General features: G+C 41.9%; 2 protein-coding genes across 2 annotated transcripts in view; one reads left to right on the top strand and one right to left on the bottom strand.

The window, feature by feature from the left end:
- Window positions 1–9317, bottom strand: part of LOC118341486 (muscleblind-like protein 1) — a gene marked incomplete at its 3' end in the record, with an annotated part of 55556 nt that extends 46239 nt beyond the window's left edge. The window contains 1 exon segment of the mRNA XM_035679749.1: window positions 9296–9317.
- Window positions 1–13268, top strand: part of LOC118342043 (succinate receptor 1-like) — a 41767-nt gene that overhangs the window by 11009 nt on the left and 17490 nt on the right. The window lies entirely within an intron of this gene.

Raw genomic sequence — 13268 nt, 5'->3', positions numbered from 1 at the left:
CTATACAGCTGCCTTTTACACTTAAATCTTCACTGCAGTGGGGCTACCTGGCTGTGGTAGTGCCAGTGTGGTGTAATGCAGCGGTAGCAAGGGTGTCATTGAGTTCATGGACATAAAACCAACCCACTGCCAGACCAGTCTACTCCTCTCAGGAATAGCAATGGAGGAGGTGTGTGTATGAGTATATGTGTGTGTGTGTGTGTGTGTGTGGGTGGGAGGGTAGATCGAGAAAGATTGGAAAACGGCGAGAATGAGAGGGAAAGTCACAGAGACAGAAAGACAAATAGACAGACAGACAGGGTAAGAAACAGACAGTGAGTGATAGCAAGGAGATATAGATGTAATAGGCAGAAGGGAGGCAGACAGATGCCAGTGAAAAAGTAGCCGGCCCACTTTGAAAAAGCCCTCCCTTGTGTGAATTTACCACCTCCGCATGTGGCATTTCAAGCACCGGGGGCCTTTATCAGACATGAAAAAAAGGCAAACACACACACACATATGCACAGTCTTTTTTCATTTACTTTCACTGTGTCTCTCACATGCCAACCTGGACATGTAGATGGATAGGCAGGTAGACAGAGGGGAGGTATAGGTGGCATGGCCCGAGAAAGAGAGAGTGGAGACATTCAGCGTATAATGAGATGGGAGCAGAGTGAGAGAGGGGATTCAGACAGAGAGAGATACAATAAGTACAGCAAGATAAGAATAATTTATGACAGTGGAAAATCCTTGACAGAAGACGGTTCAGTAACAGCAAGATGATCACTGATTAGGAGCTGAATGGCTGAAAAGCTTAATAGCAGAATTGTTGTAAAGATTATGAAGCTCAATAGATGAAGATGATCAACGCTAATGATTTGGCCTTCTGTGAATTTTTCTCATTCTGCAGTCTGGTATTTTTGATCAAATCAGGAAATACCAAAGGAGTGGATGCTCCCCAAAAGAAAGTATTTGCAATCAGTTTTCACATGAAGTTGCCGAATCCCTGACTTGTCATTTGGCCAAACGGGATAATCTGTACTCTTCAGCTGTCTATGACCAGTGATTCAGTTTGACACCTTAATCTGTGGAAATCACAGAGGGCTCCTCGGTGGAGCCAACTGTATTTACTACAGATTACATCTTCCACTAGTGTGCATTAGTCCTGTGACAGCTTTGCAGACTGCAGGGAAAACAGCAATCATACACCATTGACTGACTCACTGTGATTTTGCCACTTGCAAAATGGCCTTGCAGGACTCCCCTCAACCATTTGCCTGAGTGACTGAGTGTCTATCTGTCAGTTAGATGCGCTGTGTTGAATTTCTGAGGCTTGGGACTCAAAGTCATCTCGACTCACATTTCCCTGCTGTCACCTTGATCAGAGCATCCGCCCTATTTTCTTTTTTCTTGATAATTGAATAATGTAAATTAGGGTATCAGGGTGCTCATGTCATTATGCACACACACACACATTTTCCCTCGCACGCACAATCACACTCCTCATCTGCATTCGACAGACTGCCCTGTGCCTGCTGAGGACAGCAGGGAGATGACATCACTTCCAAAGGACAGATTAGTTGAGGGATAAAACGAGAAGGTGGGGGAAGGAAAATAAAAGAGGATGAATTCGTAGAAACACCTTATTCCTCTTCTTTTTTTTTAAATCAACCATGCATCCTCTCCCTCTCGCTCTTTATGCGTTTGTCTTTCTTCTCTCGCACACAGTTGTTTAGTCAGAGTCGTGTGTGCTGTGAAATTCAGTATGTATCCGAGTGCCTCTGCCTCTGTTCTATACTCTAATGACCTTGTAGATCTGCCTGCTCTGATCTGCAGAGGAGCTTTTTTAACCCACTGAGAGTTAGACGCCGAAAGAGAAACAAACAAACGTGAGCCATAAAAAATCAGACAGAGAATAATACAGACAGCTGCAGAGAGAGCAAAAGAGAGAGAGATGGAGAGAGAGACAGAGAGGGGTGAGGAAGGTGTTGAGATTAGAGGGTGAGAAGAGGGCGTGTACTCAAAACAACAGGGAAAATATAGCTTGACACAGTGTCTATTGCAGCATCAGTTTGGTAAATTATAAGATCACGTATAAGTGTTCAAACTACTAGACAAAATAAATCGGTAGATTAAAAAAACCTTAAATAATCAGCATTTAGCCAACATGACATCCGAGATTTAGTTGGAGCTGCAATGAGGTTTGCAAACAACTCAAAACTCTCTGCCTCAAAATAAAAGTAATAAAAGTACAGAAATTGAGCCTAAGGCATTAAGGTTAGCAACTGTGCTAGCTTGTGTATTTTAACAATCACATAAAGACATTTTTTTTTAAAACACTGCAAATGAGAATTGAGAAGCTAAAGCGTATTAGATAAAGGACTGCAGGCAGCTGGCTCTCATAACAGTTTGGCTGAACTTCCAACATGTCATCAAAGTAAGTGACACATTTTACCATGACTTCCTGCATGCGGTATGGAAAATTGGCATCATAAGCTCTGATCACAGTTGTTCACAGTGCAGAACAGTCCGGGTGTCCCAACTGTATAGAAAAGTGACAAATGAGTTGTGCATGTTGTGACGATTAATTGAAAAGTGACCCCAAAGCTAATGCTTTTCAGACACTTTTAACCTATTTCAGTAATTAAGCTTTTAATGCAAAAAAAACCTGTGTAAGTGTTCTAAAATCCTGCATACACTCAAATTCAAAACACAGTTATCTGTAGTAACAACATAAATCCTAGTTGTAGTTGCCCCCCATTCAATACAAAATAGCTCAAATTCAAAATTTTTGTGGGAAAAGAAATACAGCAACATCAAAACGTCTTTATTAATGCATGTATTTGCTTTCTTAATGGACAGACAAACGTTACTAAAGAATATTAAGCCATTATATCCAAATCATGTTGAATTTTTGGGGCTTTTTCTACAACATGATTGGGTCTGCACATGTGTGTGTTAATGCGTCAGACTGGTACAGACGGCCTGGGCAACGCAGGAGTTTAATCATTTCCTGAGGGCAGCTGTAGTGTAAACACCAGTAGTCCAGTCATTATACAGGAGGAGTGTAGGGCTGTTCATATGTGTAAGTGTGTTTCTGAGTGAGTCGGTGTGTGTGTGTGTGTGTTTTCATTCATTCATCCAGTGCATATTTAGCTTTAGTGTTAACTGTAGGAGTCACACAACAGGGATTTCAGTGTAGTTCAAGAGAGAAAGAGAGAGGCAGAGTGTAGTCTGCCAGAAACGGGAATGTGTGTCAGTGTGTGTTTATGTGTGTGTGTGTGTTTGTGCACGAGTGTGTATGTGTGCTAACTACTCTGCGGAACATTAAACACTAACGTTACCCATTCTTTTGTCAGCTCAGCTCCTTTCCACATTAAAACTGTCCCGCCTCAAACAACCACACATTAGCAGTGAAGCACGATGGCCATCTGCATATGTACACACACGTGTGCAGACACACATACTCGCAAACAGACAAATAACTCAACTCAAACTCACATGAACACATCACACTCAACATCCAGATGGTCAATAAAAAAAAAAAAATCCAAAAACGGAAAATGGCAGAACAAAGCAGAAAAATGTAAGCAGGGACAACTTAGTCTTGTGTCTAAACACACACAGATGAACACACAAACACACACACACACACACACAGTAAACAGCAAGGACTTACTGTATCTCTGCAAGGACTCATCTGACTGCTGCTGAGGGGAGAATGGAAAGTGAAAACCTCATGCTTGCTTCGCGGCACTCCTCTCTTTCACTCCCTCTTGTCACTGCTGCCCCCCTCCCTCCTTTTTCCTTCGCTTTTCTCCCTCCCCTGCCTCTTTTCCTTCCTCCTCCTCTTCCTCCTTCCCTCCCTGTCCTTCACTCCCTCGCTCCTCACTCCCTCCTTCCCTCTTGGCAGAGCCCTACTGTATTCAGATACACCAGTCTCCATATAAGGCAGCACAGCTAAACATGTCACACATAATTTATCCACAGCAGGCTGCAAGTTCACCTTTCACAGCTCACACTTGGATCGTATGCAAAAGAGGGAGGAGAGGCGAGGAGGGGAGGGGAGAGCACGCAGAGGAACTTAACTCAGACAAACTTCCACTGTCAACAGCCACGTTCCCACAATTTCACACTGCGTGAGTGTGCGTGTGCGTCTGCATGCATGTGTGTATGTTAACAAATGCTGACAATCAGACCGTGAAAATGCTACCGGAGACCAAAATGCAATTCACCTGCACTGTTCCAACACCTCCCTCTCCCTCTTCTCCTTCCTCGCAGTCTCTCCACCATCTGTATCTGCAGGCAGTAAATCTCATACAGATGCTGTTGTGTGTTTCCTGTCCACCTGCACCTCTCTCTACCTCCCTCTGCTCTCCTCGTCTGTGCTACTGCCTTTATAAAAACATGATTGGAAGAAACAGAGGGAGAAAATAAAATGCAAAAACAATTTAACAGAGGCAGAGGAGGAGAGGAGTTAAATCATTTTGTTGTGTGATTGAAACAGGGTGATGCAGTGAGCTAGAGTGTGAGATAAAAAATAATATGTCAACAAATAAGACGCCGTCCGGACTGCTGTCTAGTTGCGGCTGTGAGAATCAGCGCGATTCGCTCTGATGATGTGTCAGGTTTTGCACAATCGATGGTTTTAAAAATACATGCCTGCTGACCTCTCTGCTGCCTGCTCTGCTCCCCCTGGTTGAGTTTTTTTTCAACTTACAGCCTTTACATTGCACTTGAAAAAACAGAAATGCGGCATGTGGATAGCAGTTGTGGTGAAGACAAGGAAAAAGGGGAAAAAACAGAGAATAGAGAGACAGAGAGGTTGGGAATAATAATAGCTGCACTTGAGTAGCAGTGCTAGCTGGTAGCTTTCTCCTCCCTCCTCCACAGCTTCAGTCCACTCACAGGACAGCAAGAGTCACAGCTCTGTTGCCATGGTGTCTAACTCCATCAAACACTACGTCAGGTGCATGTGTGTCTATGTGAGCATGTGTGAGTGCGTGGTGTTGTGTGTTTGCGGAGGTGTGTGTGTATGTGTCAGGTGGGTGTTACCAAGTGACTCAGAGCCACATCACTGACTTGTGGCTGCAATATATCAGGGTGTTTGGAATTTATCACTGTATTGGCTTTAAGCGTGCTTAACGTGGCATGTGTGTTGCAGTGGTGTGTTGTCGACATTATCGCTAAGTTTTTGTGTGTGTTGTGTGTGTGTGTGTTGTGTGTGTAGACGTTGTAAGGGAATAACGGTGTTGATTGAATCGAGCAGCCTGCTAGCCTGCCCTCATATAAGGGCACCTATGCATGGATCTCTGCTGCAGATCTAAGTGTTAATGTTTAGCTCCAGCTTCTATAAATATTTATCAATTTGTTCATAGAGCCACAGCAACGCACTACAGGCGCTGGTTATATGGAATTTTGATTTTAGAGCTGGCAAGTCACTGACTTGTGCCCAAAAAAGGCCCTGCAGTTGTCTTCCAGGATTGCGAAGGATGAATTGGGAACTGAATGCAGTGTTTCCAAGTGTGTACATGTTGTCTTGTGATTGTCTAGAATACATGTTGACTGTGAAACTAACTAACTGAAATTATCACACTTTTCTCTGGAAAAAGCCTCACTCAGAGCACAGATGTGTTTAGTGTTTTGCTCAATGATACTTCAGTATGCTACATGACATCTTCTACCCCTGCGAAAAGTAGCAGTAGAAGATCCTTTACTTGGATAAAATTAGCAATATCAACATGTCAAAAAAATACTAAATTTCAATTAAAAATCTTGCCCATTTCAATTCAGAGAGTCGGTTGTTACGGGTTGTTACTGCTTTTTAGTGAAAGTTATCTAAACGGAATACAGCACTAACGATATTGTGGGGCAGGCCCATTAAGAGTGCTTGATGAAATATCAGTTGCTAATTTACATATCCAGCAGATACGGAGCAAAATCGCTGCTCATTTGAAGTCATGTGTCTGATGACCTGGCCAATGTCAGTTCAATATTCATTATCCTTTTACCTCAAGTTTGGTCTCCACCAACTCCTGGGTAAATCATCTGGTTCTTTAGCTGCTAAATGCTCCACTATGTACCCCATTTAGTTGCTAACTTCGCCCATGCTCATGGATGGGTACAGTCAATTTTCAGAGCTTTTTAGAGCTTTGACACTGATGACAGCGGTGAGAGTGAACCAAAGCAGTAAAGAAAAAAGGGAACTGCATAATCAGGTGATCATTTTATGGGTCCTTTACCATGACTGACATGTTTTACATTACACATTGTCATTTGACCCATTGTTAATATAGAAATATTGATTAGTGCAGCTTTAGGTAAAAAGGTGTAAAAAGTTAAATGTACTTAGTATCAAAGATATAAGTAAAAGTACTCACTATGGAGGCTCTGTCAGTGTTATAGTATATTATTGTATTCTGTATTACTGGAGTATTGTTTGTGCATTAATGTGTAAGCAGCATTTTAATGTTGTAGCTAACCAAAATGGAGCTAATTTAAACTACTTTATATGCAGTTGAAGTTTAATTCACTGAATTACAATGTGTTGTATTTGAAATGGTCATTGTATTAGAATATGAATCTGTAAAGTTCTACTAGTTCCCCCTGAGACATAAGGAAGTTGACGTGCAAAGTGGTAAAAAATGGAAATACTCAAGTAAATAACAAGTACTTTAGAATCATATCATATCTGAGTACATTACTTGAGCATATGTACTTTCCACCAGTAGATAGTCTAAAGGGAGAGACACCATGATGAAGACATAAGGAAGAGTGAAAGGTTTTAGACTTGCAGATAATTGCTGCAATTGCAGATAATTTAATGCATACTATGGTTCCTGCTCACTGCTCTGCTGATGTCTATGTACGGAGGAGAGAACGAAAAGGACTTTTGAGGCTTTCCACACAACCCAGCGTTCGTCAGATCCTCACTCATTCTGATCATCAAAATGAGGCCATGGATCCATGAACATGTGTCCTTTGTGTTCCAGACCATTAAATACAGGAGTGAGGGGGAAAAAATGAGAAAAAGAACAAAGACAGGAGGAGTCAGACAAGGAGATTTGGATCCATATATCATCTTTGATCCATGCTGCTAAGCAAAGTCAGAGCTGGACCAAGAGCAAAAGAATATCTGCTGGAGAACCTCTTACCGAATGGAAAATCCAGCGGGGTGACCCGGAGTGAGAGGTTTTCAGCATTCATAACAGACCTGCTCTGTTGTTGAGTATCTAAGGTCAAATCATTAAACAGATGATCTTCAAACAGCAGTAGCTATTTCAGTCTGTTAAAACTGCATGACCTTGCAGAGTCTCTGCGTCTTTCTTCTTATAGTCTGAACAGCCCTGTGTTCTGGTACCAACATAATCTTGGGCCCCAAGATGTGACCTCAGTGGAAAATGTTTGAATCTGTCAACAAAGAACTCTATAACAGACCAGTGGTTGGGTATATGAATGACCATTGTTCAAAAACCTCCCAAACACTGACACTCACCACTGAAATAGCTGTGGTAGGGCCACTGTTATTCTTAAACTTATAACTAAAGACAGACATACATCTTTCTGCTTTTCTTTTCCTTGCATACAGTATCTCTCTGCTTCATCCTGAGCACACTATAACACACCCTTTCAGGAACACCTTATATACCCAGAGGGCTACAGTGTATAGACACATACATGTATACTTTTATCTGGCAGCTTTGAGTCTCCCAAACACCACTGCTGAATTATTACAGAGCGGAGGCAGAGATATAGATGCTACTGTCACATAGGTGTCTGGTGGATGATTCTATCAGGCGACAACACAGATAGCGAAGGAGGACTCTTAATGAAAGGAACCATAATGAAAAAGAAGAGCCTCTCCATTTTTAGTTTTGACAGGTGGATTTCTGCAGGGGAAGTGCAGATAGATGCAGTGCTCTGTCAGAGCTAAATGGAGACAAACTGAATATTCAAAAGATTTTTTTTGTCTGATCTGCATTATGGCTTTTTTGCATTTTATTTCCCAGGCCGTGAAAGCTCTTTGCATAGTCCGTTACAGTGTTCTGCATAAACAGCTTCCCACATCCACATAATACACCCTGTCAAAAGATGCAAGATACACAAATAACAAAGCTCCTTTGAGACTTTTGTGCGATAAAGGGTAATATAAATGCAATTACCTTGAGCTATGTTTTATTTAAAAGCTGAATTTTGAGATAATACAACTTACGTTTTCCTGTTTTCTTCAGGGATCTCTGACATTTAAATTATGTCCTTTTGAAATATCGGTTCAATTCAGAAAAAGAGTTTTATTGAAACCTATTTCTTACTCAAAGCACTTATTTTGACCTTCTGTTGTGTCTCTGTATGACAGTGTTGAAACATAATTTCCCGATGGGGTCCCAGGGTGGAGGACTGAAATTTCCCATTGGGTAATAAAGTTTAAGAGTCCCTGCCCTAAGCTGCTGCAATCATGCTTTCCAGTCTGTGCATCTGGCGCAACAGATATGGTCACAAGCCTCAGTGGCTGTTAAACCACAAAATGACCCGTAATGGAGAAGCCACACTTTTACCCGCCAATCAGCTTGCACTAATCTTACTGGAGATAACATACATACACAGACAGGCTTAGTTTATTTATGTATTTGTAGTATCATGGAACCAAATACTATATATTTAATTAAAATTACAAAGAGGTATAGAAACATAATCCAAAAATGCCTCATGAGTGATCATCATCTGTTTAAGTGTAATTTACAGCATAATGCATCATTGGGTCACGTTGTTGAATGAAGATGATCAGACAAAAAACATGCAACATTAACTGGATGCTTCATAATTAAATCTTTAAAACCAAACTTTCTACATTACTGTTGAAGATTGAACAATTCTATTACATAAACAGGCTGGACTGTACACAACAAAAGTAAACAGTCCTCAGAATGACAAAGTGAATACTGTATTCAAATTAGCTACAGTTCAACAGTATCTGCAAGCTAGAAGAAAGAAATAACATGCAAAAAGCAAAGCCAGTGACAGACAAAAACTAACAGATATTCCACATGCATATCAGCTATTTCAAATCTCTTTATGATATATCGTCCTTTGAAAAATCCCAAACTCAGTTTTTTGAGACTAAGAAAAAATACAGTAGCAGCAAATAGCAACAGGCAGGGAAGTTGTCGGAATCATAACATGTCTAATATTAATGACAGCCTGTCGTCTCTAGAGCAACTCTCCCCTCTCCTCCTCTCAAGAGGCAGCAATGGACAGATAAACACATCATCTTGTAAACCCAGTAGCCGTCTGCACGGTTAGAGGAAAGCTGTCTTACCTGCCTGGTTGTCTGTGTGTTTCTCTTGCACTCGGTCTGGGTGTATGAGTGAGTGTGTGTGCGCTTACACACGGTCCCTCCGAACAGGAACTGATGAATCTGCACGACTTCAGCCCTGCAGCGTGCAGTGCATTATGGGGTTTCAGTCTCTCTCTCTTTCCCTCTCTCTCTCTCTCTCTCTCTCTCTGTCTCTCTCTCTGCTCTCTTCCTCTCTCTGTTGGCACAGTGTTAGAGGGGGATGTCCTCACCTCCTGTCTGGAGAGAGGAGGGTGAACTCACACGCGCTGTGTCCACACACACACACACACACACATACACACAATGCAGAACAAGCCTCATGATCACAACCACCGCGGCTCTGGTTGCTGTGGCAACAGCATCCCCCCCTCGCTCCTTCGCCTCCCTCCCTCTCTTTCTCACTCCTTTAGCTCTTCAGGCTCTCTATCAGTGTATTCTGTTTAAATAGTAAAATAGAGTGGAACAAAATAAATGTTTCACAAACTGCACTCATTCTACTTGCCTCTACTTCCTTTATTTAATGTTTACTTTGAGCCTGAGCTGACCAGCTAACACTGACCACAAATGAGGACAGACTCTTGTGGTCATGTGATCACTAACTGTTGCTTCTGCCTTCTGAGATAAAGACAGGGTGGTGTGTAGTAAGGGGGACTAGGGACAGATACAGATACTGAGTGTTTGTGTGTGTGTGTGTGTGTGGGGGTTGAGGTGGTGGTTCCTGGAAGCAGGCTATAGTTCCTGTTTGTGTTTCTTTCCTTTCTCCATTGCTACTGCCACTACACTGAGGCCTGCAGCCCTTTGATAACACACATTTCAGTCACATTACCAACAAGGGAAGTACAGCTGGACTGACCAATGAAATGAATGGGTCGTGTGCATGCAGGCTGATAGGCACACAGAAAGACTGACCATCGCCCACTGGGGTAATTATTTCAATTTTCATCATTACTCACCTTCCTGGAGGTTGGTTTTAACTGTTATTTAGTGGGCTGATTCTGAATGTTAATAGGAGCTCAGTGGGTTATCAAGAAAGGGAGGGCCGATAGACAGAAAAACAAGTTTAAAGATAGAGGGATACGTACTGTAAAGGAGAGAGAATGAGGGTGAGGAAGAAAAGGAGACGAGACCTCCTCTCCACCGTCTCCCATGGCGACAGAGTGGGCGGAAGGCCGTGGCTGTCCTTCAGGCCTTGTAAATCAACAGTTCACAGCTGAGTCCTGCAGCGCAACCATTGCACTGGTAACCCCTTACGCTCCATCTTTCAACATCTAGCCATCCCGTTTTTTTCCCTCTCGCAGCTGTGATCGTTCTGTCTTCCCCTCTGTCCCTCAGTCTTGAAACTCGCCAAGAGTCCTCTCTGTCACCAAAACATGTATATTAAATTTTTATCTTCAGATCAAGATGAGCAATACCACCATGCCGCTGGAACCGGAGTAGTCAGACCAGTTAAGAGAAAAACTACATCTCCCATAGTTCTGCTCTCTGTCTTTCTAGTAGCCATGGGAACAGATAGGAACTGAGATTCACTGAGCATTCATATGTTGAAATTCTTGCGAGGATGATTTAATCAGCGAGCTTGGCAGAGGAAGGTAAAGGGAGCGGAGTAAGGTATAGACAAAGTGGGAGGCAACAGATGGTAGCTAGTGTAAACGTGTGAGGATACGCGTGCTTGTTTGTCCAATTCATACTTGGACATGCGCTACTTTATTCTTTAGGTCTGCAAAGAATGTACCACTGTGTCTGGAAGAAGCATATATCTGAATAAGCATTATCACTGGACACTCATGTGCTTCGTAATAAAGGGTCCTCGAGTTTGAGGGACACTGAATAACCTGCTCAGATTTGAAAGCCAGAGTGATTAGTCTGCTCTTTGGGACTAATGGCAACAGCAGGTGTCCACAGGCTCCGTGTGCCACATCCATTCATTAGAAACATTAACACTAACCACACACGCGCACGCACACACACACAGCTCACTGCTCATTGGAACTATTCATTAACAACATTGCAGCTCCCCTTAAGCGCAATGACCATTGATTAGGTTTATGCATAATGATGGTGGTGGAACTGCTGGTGTAATTATTACTACCCTCAGACTTTTGTTCACCTGGGCTTGATTTTTGTATAGCACCCCTGTACTGTAGGCACCGCGCCTCTTTTTGATACTGTATATGAATGATAGCCCTGCATGCAAGGTTGTTATTTCGCCCCAAAAAATCCTTTTATTTGGTTTAGTCTCAAATGATCATTTGTTGCGTTTCAGAATCACTCTTTAATAGCTTGTCCTCCATTTCTATTCTCAGCACAACCAGTAGCCTACAGCAATTGGTTGCACTTGTAAAGGTCAGAGCAGTTTGAGGTCAAAGTTCAACAAATTTTAACTCTGGCCACAGTAAGTATCAGAATAAACTACTACAACTTCACCTCCAGTAAAAAACACCCTACAGTATGGATGAGGCGCACACAAATGTTGTTCTATAGGATTATGTGAACATGTCTTCAGACATTTGATCAACATTTGTATTTATATTTTGATCCTTCCTCAGCTATCAAAGGATGCAGAGACTGTAGTAGCAAGTAGTAGAAGAAATATCTGAGTTGTCCTTTGCAGTATCAGATACAAATAGAAAATTGGCACTCACTATTGCATCACTTGCGGGGGTTGTTGAAGGATAAATACTGTGCAGTATGGTATGGTACAAATATAATTAGTGTACAATATCATATTGCATGTAAAATTAAAGCCAAAACAGAGGGAATATTCTGCTGCAGTGGATATCACTTGTTTCCTGTTTACGATCTAACATATGCAGATGGCAATGTGAATATTCTAAAAGGTTCAGTTGTTGTATTACCTATTATCTCATTTGACTTGAGGGCAAAATATTTCTAAAGGATACATTTGTTGATTCGAGCACAGTACCACATTTAACCGGCAATGCATTCCAAACTCCTGCGTCTAATCTGTAAACAGCAGAACTACGGTATTAAAGGCTTGAGTTCCAGTTGGCGGTGTAAGTTTGAACAGGCAGGCAGCAAAATAATATTTACCCATTTATTTTTAAACATATCTTCCCTCATCTCAGAGACAGAGTGGGGATGGGTTAGGGGTTCGTTGTCTGCCTCTGTTATAATCAGTCTGTTCCCGCAGAGAGACACTCACACCAAACAGAATGGGCAAGCATGACAGTGTTGAATTCTTTTTAATATTCTTTCACATGCAGACTATTAGCAATCCCCTCAGTATCATGCCAACAGGCTATTGTAGAGTAATGTTACTAATGCATCAGGCTTACCCCCGAAACAAGGTTACATCACCTCTTTGCTGGAAAAACATTAACAAAACATATAATTGTGCTTAATCTGTGCAGAAAACTTTAAATGCCATAACCTTTTAAAGAGAAGTCTGCACAAACATTATCCAGTAATCTGTTTCCCGCTAAGGCTTGAAACTAAAGAGAATGCCAAAATGTTGTCGTCACTGTTGGTGTTTGAGGCTGAGAGACGTTCACCGCACAACACCAATGAAATGCCAAGGGCAGCTTCTATAAGTCATGGAAGCAAAGAGCAGTCAGAATATACTGATCAACAAATAGTAAATCAGTAACCCCTCCCACACAAACAACACAAGAAAGGACTAAATAATGTGACGCCTGTAATGGTTTAGTCTTTATAGTTTGTCTTATTTTGTAGTTCATGTGTTTCCTGTTTTATGTTGTAATTGTTTGCCCCGCCCTAATCTCCTGCACCTGTGCCTGATTACCCCCACACCTGTGTAATATGAAGTCTGTGTGCTTTCTCCCTTCTGTGCAAGTTTGTCTTTGTCTGTATATTCAAGCGTTCCAGCATTCTCTCTCGCATTGTTGGTACTTTCGTTTTTTGGATTCCTTGACTTCCTTTTGACTTGCCTTTTTGTCTTTGACCTTTGGACTTGTTTGCCTGTGTTTTTGGATCT

This window comes from Morone saxatilis, unplaced genomic scaffold, assembly GCF_004916995.1.
Source record: "Morone saxatilis isolate NCDOM2014 unplaced genomic scaffold, NCSU_SB_2.0 Contig8, whole genome shotgun sequence".
Taxonomy (NCBI): domain Eukaryota; kingdom Metazoa; phylum Chordata; class Actinopteri; family Moronidae; genus Morone; species Morone saxatilis.
The sequence above is the reverse complement of the archived record's forward strand: the minus strand, read 5'-3'. Positions and strand labels throughout refer to the sequence as shown.